The following is a 10202-nucleotide window of genomic DNA, read 5'->3' on the forward strand; positions in this document are numbered from 1 at the left end:
AAAAAAGTTACGATAAAAAATATACTTGTTGAATCTCGAACAGAGAAAGTAGTTATTTGAGAAGTGTGATGGTAAGAATTGGTACAAACTATGACGAGGCTGGAGCTCGGGCTACTAGGACTGACTAGAAAGGAGAATTCTCCGATGAAAAAAGAATATCCACTGAGAGGGGAAAGAACAATTGCGACTCGAGAGGAAATATGTCAAGATTGAGGAAGATTAAAGAGTTTCTAAGGGTCCGTTTGGCTTAGCCAGCTTATAAGCTAAAAAAATATGTTGGGTTATTCCAACTTTTTTTTTTTGGCTTATTTTAAGCATAAAATAGCTTATAAGCTGGCCAGACAAACTAAGCCAAACGGGCTCTAAATATCTTCAACTTTTTTTCGTAATTTTAATTTGATTCCAATTTCACTACGAACCTCTTTAATATTTCAACATACTAGGTAGTATTAATAAAATACATAAATAAAAGGCCGAAAAAGAAAGGGTGCAGTTTTAACTCGAAAGCTAGACAGGTCTTTTGTCAAATTTTCCCTACTCTCTTCACACGTCTCTCATACCTCTGAGGATAACATTTATGTAAGTCCCTGGAGAAAACTGGCAGCTTCCCTTATCCTAATTAACTATAAGAATCTCTCTCTATACCTTTGCTCTCTCGTTTTAATTGATCGGATGAACAGTAAATGTGTGTGTTCGTACCCAAGTTGAAATATTACTGCTGCCTTAATCAGTAGAGTTTATGTACATTATTCTCTTGAAATTGAAATAAGTTAAGGGATGCATAATGGTCGTCTAGTTTCTTTGAAATAAAAGCGGTAGTTTCTTTTAAAGTATGCTTGATTGACTTAGTAATAATTAGGGGTGATATAATAAAATTGTCATTCCATGGCTCCTTAAGAGGTGTGTCAAGTCAGTACATTACAAGTAAAATTGGACGGATGGAGTAATTGTAACTAGAGAATATTGGAAGCCTTGAAGTTTTAGTAAAGCAAAAGATGCAGGTCTTTCTTTGTCCAACGTATTGTATAAGATGGTAGAATTCAGCCCTAGAAGTTTAGCTCATGTTTTTGGAACTTTAATGCCAAGGAGATTGTTGTTGGTGCAATTAATTTTGAAATCAAAATTCAGGTTCAGACACTTTGGAAGAGGTGGTATAATTTTAATTTCCCACCACTTTTGTTGTGTCCTATGTTAGAAAATATAGAAGTACTAGTATAGAACAGTCAACTGATTAGTGTCTTTGAAACACCAAAAAAACCTATAGTAATTTCTATGTTGTGACATGTGACATCATTTCCTGGAACACTGATAATGTAGTATTGAATCTGGAGGAAAATTAATTTAAAATGAAAGTCAAAAAGATTTTTTCTTCCAAGTTAACCACTTTGATGAAGTGGAACTGAAGCCCTCTGTAGTTTGATATGTCCTTAGCAGATTGTCTTCTGTTAAGAGGTTCTAGATTTCATTGCTCTCGTGAGATTAGTATGAATCCTTTGGCAGAAGCTACGAGCTACGTTTTTTTGTTGTCTTCATGAGTTGAAGCCATAAGTGAAGGTTCGGTTTAGTTTCATCTTTGGGTTAAATACACCTTGATGCCTCACAGTTTTGAATCTTTTGCCTTTAGACTGCTTAGTCGTTTGAGTGTTGAATCTACCTTAATATTGTTAGATTCCTATGAAAATACAAATTATTTGGGACAATGTCATCAAAATCACATTGGATTATTACAACAAGATGGCCTACCAATTACGTGTTTTCCATTTACCAAAATATCATTTTCGGCAATTTTCTCAACTTGCCAGTTTTGCTCCTTCCCTTCTGACCCCTCGAACACTATCACTGTCCTCTCAGTCCTTGAGGGAAAAACCTAAACCAAGAAATAGGAAGTGTATGGTATATTGCAGCAGGGGTCTCTTTTTCTTCAGGTATGCTAGTTTTCTCAATGGTTGGTGTGTGTCGTGCAGATTATCTAAGGTAATTATGACTCTATGTTCCAATGATCTAAACAAAAAAGATTAATCTATAATCCATGTGGTTTTGGTAAGATTTAAGAAAACTTTTGAACAAGCATGCAAGAATTTTAATTTGATGAGACCTTTCTTGAAGAATAACTTTTAAAGGGGGCCGCTTGTGTTTCCCTTTTCAATGTATATATCATCATATACACTCTGATAATGTGATATTGAAATGTTTCCAATCCAACCCCTTAAAATACTAAATCCAATATTTCCATGCAGAAAATCTTTAACTAGCAGCTTTGGTATTACTTGGTCCTGGTTAAGAGAGTTGTTCCTATCCACAACTTGTGTTTAATTCCAAGAGAAAATCTTCAAATGAAGTCCACATGCAGTGTTCTATTGGACTTGGAGGCAGAAAGAAAAAACTCTTCCTCTTCCTTGGAATCAAAACTTTTGTTCTGCAACGGAGGGAGTACTGATCTCGGGTCACAAATTTCCAAACTTAATCCAATTGTCAAGAAGCCTGATATCTCTTCAACTTCCCAGAGCCAAGTTCTAGACAAGGTCAAGAATTTCCTGGGAGAGCTATCAGAAGCGAATAAAAAGCTAGAGGTTGATGCAAAGGAAAATCCTAAATGATATAGAAGAACTCAGTGGGGAGGATTCAGAATACATAGAAAATTTAATCTTGGGTGTTGCAGAGCTTTATTCCTCTGAGGCTGTTGCTGCTGCTGAGTCTGCAATAGCTCGTCAGCAATCAGTTATTCCATTAGCTTCAAGTAGTAGCGCGACTTCTGAAGATAGCCATGATGTTGATGACAGTAGCGATGAAGATGATTGTTGAGCTTTCATTGGACTATTGGTCCTTGGAGAATTAGATGTCTACTGTTTAGTTTCAAGAAATTATTTGTGGCATGTTGTTACTGTTTTGATCGTGCTCAAATGTGATGCAAACCTTAGAATTCCTTGTGAACAATACATTTCTGCCCCTCGACCCTTCTTATCTCTAACGAGTCAAGGCACCAGGCACTCACAGCATGGCTTCATACTAAATGAGGCTAAAAATATAAGCTGGTCCTTGTCATGCTTGAGACTAAATGTTGTTTAGCACTTCTTCACTTTAGAGATAAACTGGTCCTTGTCATCTGTGTATTGGATGTCAATCATTTGTTATCAGTGACGGAGCCAAAATTATCACTAAAGAAGATTCAAAATCTAAAAAAATAAACATACGAAGAAGCTATGGGGTTCATCACCTACTATATACAATGTAATTTTTTGACAACGAAGGTTCAGATGAACCCGCTTCCGGTACCCTAGCTCCTCGCCTCCGCCCATGTCTGTTAGTGCTGTAAAATGCATATTTCATTGGAGACTTAAAGCTGTTCTTCAAAAACAATATTTCTGTCTAATTTTTTTTTTAATATCTCTTCGTGAATCAAAAATTGCCATTGAAATTAGTGTCAAATGCTGGCACATGGCTTTGTAATCTGTAGATCCTACATCAATGCAATTAAGTGTACCTTAATCATTTTTCTCTTAGGAAACAACCATTACTATAGTGCTTTCTTTCTTTTTTTTCTCTCGGATTTAATTAAGTTGGACATAATAGTCTGTACATACAATCTATTTCTACAATGAAATTATGAGAAAAGGTATCCTAGATCTTTTTTATGTTAGTAGCTAATGACAATTATCTTCCAATGCAGCCGATGAGTATACTAAAACATGGGGGATACTGTAATAGCAATGGATCCAAGATTGCGACGAAGCCCAGCATCAATTGACTGAGGTTGTTGAAAAGTACTCAAACTAGCTAGACAATGCCTTGCATCTTCCAGACCGGCAAGACCAGCTATGAAAAAATGCGCAGAGGTACTATGGCCGTATATGGGGAATTCGAGAAGAGTTCATAGAGAAAACTATTCCAAAAACATCAACCTCTAGCCCATCTACAAACTTTCTCGACAGAAATGCAAATTGGGATTGGGACGATGTATACACAATTGACTATAGCGAGAACTATAGGGTTGCTTCCACTTGACAAACGTTTACGCATGTGCATGTATAATAGCGTACGAAGTATGATTTATGGTCAAAATTAGGCTACTCATTCCCTGTATTATACATGCCAAGGAAATGAGAGAGAGAGAGGAATGTACTTAAATGGTTAGAACATACTACTTGACCTGTATTCTTTTTTCATTTGAGTTTAACATCTGTGCACTAATAATGTAACATTTTTACACTATTTGGGCAAGGTAATCCACTAGGCTAACGCGAACAGAGTTTAATGAGTGGGCTCAAAGAAAGGTCATATGGTGCAAATGATACTTTTAATGGGGTCTAAACTACCCTCCCTAATTGACAAGCCATCAGACATTACAATTTTAAACCATCTAATTTCACTAAGTTCAAAAAACACTGTACAGAATTGTCATTTTAGCTAAAGGACAAACAGCTCAAAGGGCTATACACTTGATTAGAAGCAACTCAATGTCCAGCATATACAAACAGTGTTCCGCATTCCAATTCAAGATGCCGAGAAATGTGCAGTCACCACCACTAAAAAGGAGAGAGCAGTCAAAGGGCGGATCAAGACAATCTCATAACTTGGATCATCAATTGGTGTTTGATCATGCTGCACTCAAACAATTCTCCCAAGACCCATACTTTGAGCTGAAGGTTCCTCCACCACTTTGCTGTGCATACTCACAAATTACCTCGTGAGTGCAACATCCCAAGTCCTTGCTATGTCTTTTAAAGACATTGGTTGTTGAAGACTTCTCAGAGAGACACTAAACCTTGATTTGGCCTTCATGGATTGATCTTCATACTCTTTACTGCAGCAGAAAATAGTTAAAATCTAGTTTTAAAATGATTTACTTCGGTGTTAAAGTAGAGAATATAACATTGGATAAGGGTGATCTTCAAAAATGTAGTTGATAATCTTAATGCAGATCAAAAGACGGATGTGCAAAAATCTTTTATGGTTTCTCTATGTAGCGTGTTCTAACATTTCATATCTCATGGTCAACATATTTTCCGGACCTATGATATCCTATCCAAGTAGTCAGCATGGCCAACATCAGCAATTTAATGTTCCAATAATTCTGTGGGTTTACAAGCAATCAAAATACAAGAAGAAAATATATGCAGCAATATTATGGAAATAAACAAAATGGGGTGTACCAAACCCCAACCATTTTTACCCATGGCTGGGCCTTCGTATCATTTTTACCCATGATTGGGCCTTCAATATATTAGTTTCCCTTTCTTCTTGACTCAAAGATGTTTTGAAAGACGTATTCCTTATTGGGCTTTTAGCCCAACAAGGTGGCTGGACCTCCGCCCGAGTGGCCATGCAGTGGAGGAGGAGGAAAAAACAAAGGACCCCGGTTAGTTTATATTTTTCTGTCCTTGTCACACATATAATATATATATATATACATATATGCAAAGTATGCCATTGCTCTACAAGTCCTGCTCTATATGTGAACGTACAACGTATGTATACACAATATATCCCACTTACCCAAAGGACCATGTGAAGCACATGTGTTCTATGCTTCCAAACTCAAAAACAACCCAAATTAGGTGGTGGAAAGTCAAGTCATCCCCCCCCCCCTTTATCCGAATGCCGCACAAGTTCCAAGAGGTTTCATGAACCTCCGGCATGGCTGGTCATCCGGGGAGGGTTGAAACTAGACCCCTCTTTACCTAACATGCATCTCAAACCATAACCCAAGAGAACACAACTTCACATGCACCACCACGTGGCCTTAGGGCAAAAGGAAATATACCTAATATCCATATGTATAGAATAACTATTATCCTAAGAACATAACTGAGACCAGTGAAGAGAAAACATAATTGAGGCATGAGACATAAGTAATTTCTATGAGCATAGCACAGTCCAAACCTGGCTTATCCAAACAAATCACAACAAATTAATCACATATAGCTCCTAGCAACATGGGATCAGGCAGATGTGGTAAAGCATGTAAGAACTCAAAGGGGAATTCTCCTCTAAATATAGTGTTATCATAATAAATTCAATATATATAAGGTGTGCCTACAACTGTATAAGCCTAACTCCTAAATGGCTTCTAATGGTTCATGGACACTTCAAATGAATACTTGATTGTCCTCAAGATTACATATTCCAAACTCTGAGTGATCTCTCTCATGGAAAACAAGATAAGTTGATAGGAGTACATTACAGCCTCGACAACTATAGCTTAATCAAAACCAAGCAAGCACAACCTAGAATCTTCCATTAGTACACATTTTCACAGAACATAATGCAAGTCAAATGCAACACTGGAGACCAAGCTGGAAACATCTGTAGAACCAACTGTCCAGGCCCTTTTAAACCACTGAATTTTTATATAGGTTACATGAATTCTAAGTCTAATCAGTCACCCTTATTTTAAATGGCATGAACAAGTATACAGGTGACAGTCTCAAAATGCATATGTTCTTCATTTTTTAAATTGTCCTAGTACTTCTCTTGACATTAACTTATTGGCAGAGAAATTTCAGTTGACTTAAGAGATGCACTTGGCTATGACAGGATTCTTAACCTTTACCTTCCTTTAAAAAATTGACTAAGTTTCACAGATTCCCAACTTTACATGCACAGGAGGAAAACAACTTCATTTTAACATATCTAGAATGAGCCTAACTTCATCTATTACATGATTCTTTGCATCAAGGTCCAAGTGACTCAATTCAGAAAAGAAAAAAAAACAAGATAGAAAGAAAGCATGGTCTGGAATTTCAGAGAATCATATATATAAGAAGGCCAAATAAACCCCTCTCCCTTAACCTACCCTGCTGCCCTGATCACTATGGCACTATGGGCCTTCTTACCCTTCAAAAATCATTTATTGAGGCTTAAGGTGAAAGGGGATGGAACAAATTACTTTCAAAACAACAGGTTATAATTACAAATTCACACAAGATACACATAACATCCAAATTACAAGCCTGATTTGCTAAAGCTGTTATGTGCCACTACATTCTTTTCACAAAGGGGAAGGATTCCTCCACTTTTTATTTGTCAAGACAAGCAATATTCAAAACAAAAGAAACTTCTTTTCCAATTTTACCTACAAATCCCAACTAGCCTAAATATCCCCCTTAAGGAATGATGAGGCAGACATAACAGACAAAGCAGGCCAGTCTTAGATTCAGCAATTTCAACAATGTGACAAGATGATCTCTAAGTGTAAGGGCTGAGAGGCTACACCCCATAACTTGAGAGGGAGGCCATGACAGCCTCTTATTTGGGAGAAAAGGTACTATGGGTCAAGCAAATGATTGACCCTTTCTCAATTCTCTCCTAAGGTGTCTTTAAAAGACCTTCCCTGTCTAGTTAAGTGGCTTCCAGCCTTATATCATGCAGTCATGTCCTTTTATTACTTTTCTTTCAAGCACAGATTAAATAACATTAGGCAGTTCACAAGTCAAACAGTCAGATTGTTTCCCCCTTTTTCATTCTTGAAGACTATTTACCCCTATTTCATTTCTTCACACTCCTCTTACTTAGATTGTTATCATGAAACTTCCTTTCCATCTGTATCTACCTTTTTGTGCCTAGACGATTACAAACAAATGATCATCACTACTATACCAGTTGCCTTACACTCATAGAAGATCAAAGAGGACAGTCATTTTAGAGAGTAAAGTTTAGTCTAGGTTGTTCAGAACTTGAGCAAATCAAAAAAAAAAAATTGCCGCTTTTCCCTTTTTTTTTCTTTCAATATCTCAGACTCACAAATCTGGCATTCATGACCTTTTACCAAATTTAGACTCACATGTGGGTGAAAATAATCATAGATTCAAAAGCAAGATATCAATCCTCTACTTTCCATGCATTATTACTTCATTCTTCAAGTAAAGCCAATCAATAAAGCTGTGTCAGCAAGGAGTCACAAATAAGAGAAGCAGACCTCCTTTTAACATTATCCTCATTCCATTCTTTGTTCTATACCCTTCTTAGCTTTAGCCTGACTAGATGGTGAAGTTGGCAGTTAATTCATTAGCCATTTAGCAATTTAAACAATCTTAGTCAGTTTTAGAAGAGGACATGACCCTATGATTCCATTATTTCTCCTGTTGCTCTTACTTTCTTATCAAGTTCCACATATTTAGGCAGATAAATTACTACTAGATGTGAGCATGTGACATAAACTATTGAGTCAAGTTATGAAATGCCATGTGCACAAGCAGACAAGGTCACACAAGATAAAACAACTTTGAGCAGACCAAGGGAAACAGGATTGACATTTTAAGCATCATGTTCTCAATAACTTCTTGGACTTCTGCCATGGATCATGGACACTCAGCACACACATATCACAAATCACAATTGATCACACACAGCCTACTCTAGGTGATAATACCAGCACAGTCATAATCATGGACAAACAAGCAACCAAAAACCTAAAGGGCATGATCCTATTTCACCCTTTGTTCCCTTATCAGGCAACAAACAAAAATAGACTGGTCTTGTTCGACTTTATTTTAAGTGTAGGATTATTTTAAAGGAAAGGAGCAATAAGTCACCTGACCATCATACTTAAAGATTTAATACAACAGATGCATGTTCCTAGCTGAAACTTACTTCATTCATTAAATCTCAGAAAAAGGAAAAAGAAACATCACATATCATATCTAGAAAGCATTGGTCGAATTCCAACAATCTAACTAAGCTTTTTTGCCAATAAATTTTACTTCACAAATAGAGTGCTTCATGATGGACTAGAAAATGGTTATGCTTGATGGTAATCACAAACACACATTATTATCAATTTAAATCATGTCACACTGTGCCACAAATGAGCCGTCTCACCTCCCCTATCTCCTTTTCAGAATTAAACTTAGATCATTCGCCTTTGTTCTATCATGCTCAGTAAACCAATAATAATTCAAAAGAAAGGCAAAGGAAAATGGAAAGGGATATGCCTAGCACCTCACTTACAACTTCACAATGTCTCAGGATTTTATAAACAAAGACAAGGCCAAGACAGTTCATGCCATCCTTCTCTTTTCAAGAACTCTAATCATGGCATTTCTATTTATCTTTTCTCAGCTTTTCTATTGTTTATCTAGAAAATCATACTTTAAACACATTCCCAACAAGACAGAGACAAATAACCATATCTAATCTACAAAACACATTCAAAACTAAGCAACATAAGCAGATTACTAAATGCTAAACTAAAAAAATGAAACAAACAAAATTGAGGTTTACCTTTTACACGCGCAGCCAAGGGAAGAATGGATTTGAGAGCCCCTGTGCTTCCAAATCAACAGACTTAGCCACACACAAAGAAAAATAAGGCAAATGAGAACCAAATATTTCAACTAGAACCTAACCCTTTTTGTTTAGGTTTCTAAAATTATTTTTACTGGAAAGTCTTCTGAAAAAATCTAAGTTTTTTCAATTCCCTTTTCTAAAACTCTACTTTTAACTCTTTTCCTTACTATTTTTTCAGTTTTCGATTTTTTCTCCAAAAACCAGATCCTTCCTTGTGCAAAGACTGGGGTTCTATTTATAGAACCCCGAAGTTTAGAACAAAGCCAACAAACACCAGTGTGGGACAAATATTAAACATCAGACCAACGGTTTAGATCGACACAAGTGAATATACGGCCAGATCTGGCCCTCTTGGGTCGATCTGGCCTAATGAAAATGGACCAATCACAAAATACCATCAAAATAAATTGTAAAAGCAGCAAACAAAGATGATTTCGACAAAAAATTGGAAAATAATGATAAAGGGGAAGATTTTACCATATTCAGGTAAAGCAAAGCATAAAAAATCGAGTAAACGTTGAAATTTCACCATTATAGGCGTATACACTGCGCATGTTAGTCCAGACCTGTACACGCGCCATTTTTGGCATGAGAGAGGTAAGGATTCAAGGGCGGCGGCTAGGGTTTGCTGAGAATGGTAAGAGAGAGAGAGGAGGAAGCGGGGTAGGGTAAAGGAAAAGAAAATGAGGGGCGGGGGTCTGATATTTTTTGATTAAGAGACTTTGGGCCGGGTAACAGCCTGGTTGGGCTGGACTCGGTCCAAATCTGTGACTTAATAAAATTGGGCCTCTTGTATATATCAAGTGTATATATGCATATACCTTGTGTATATATATATGTATATGTATACTTGATGTATACGCGTGCATATATAAAACAAGTAATTTAGAAAAACATAAACTGAAAAAGTATTAATC

The 10202-nt window shown here is 36.6% G+C and overlaps 2 long non-coding RNA genes across 2 annotated transcripts; one reads left to right on the forward strand and one right to left on the reverse strand.

Annotated features, from left to right (window-relative positions):
* The first annotated feature begins 458 nt into the window (after positions 1–458).
* On the forward strand, positions 459–2922 carry LOC132637627 (uncharacterized). Its single transcript, XR_009581573.1, has 2 exons — positions 459–579; positions 2238–2922. It is a non-coding gene; the product is annotated as an uncharacterized LOC132637627 (long non-coding RNA).
* Positions 2923–4275: 1353 nt separating this feature from the next.
* Positions 4276–9960, reverse strand: LOC132637625 (uncharacterized). Its single transcript, XR_009581572.1, has 2 exons — positions 9220–9960; positions 4276–4801 (listed from the first exon to the last, which is right to left on the reverse strand). It is a non-coding gene; the product is annotated as an uncharacterized LOC132637625 (long non-coding RNA).
* Positions 9961–10202: the final 242 nt, after the last annotated feature.

This window comes from Lycium barbarum, chromosome 1 (assembly GCF_019175385.1).
Source record: "Lycium barbarum isolate Lr01 chromosome 1, ASM1917538v2, whole genome shotgun sequence".
Taxonomy (NCBI): Eukaryota; Viridiplantae; Streptophyta; class Magnoliopsida; order Solanales; family Solanaceae; genus Lycium; species Lycium barbarum.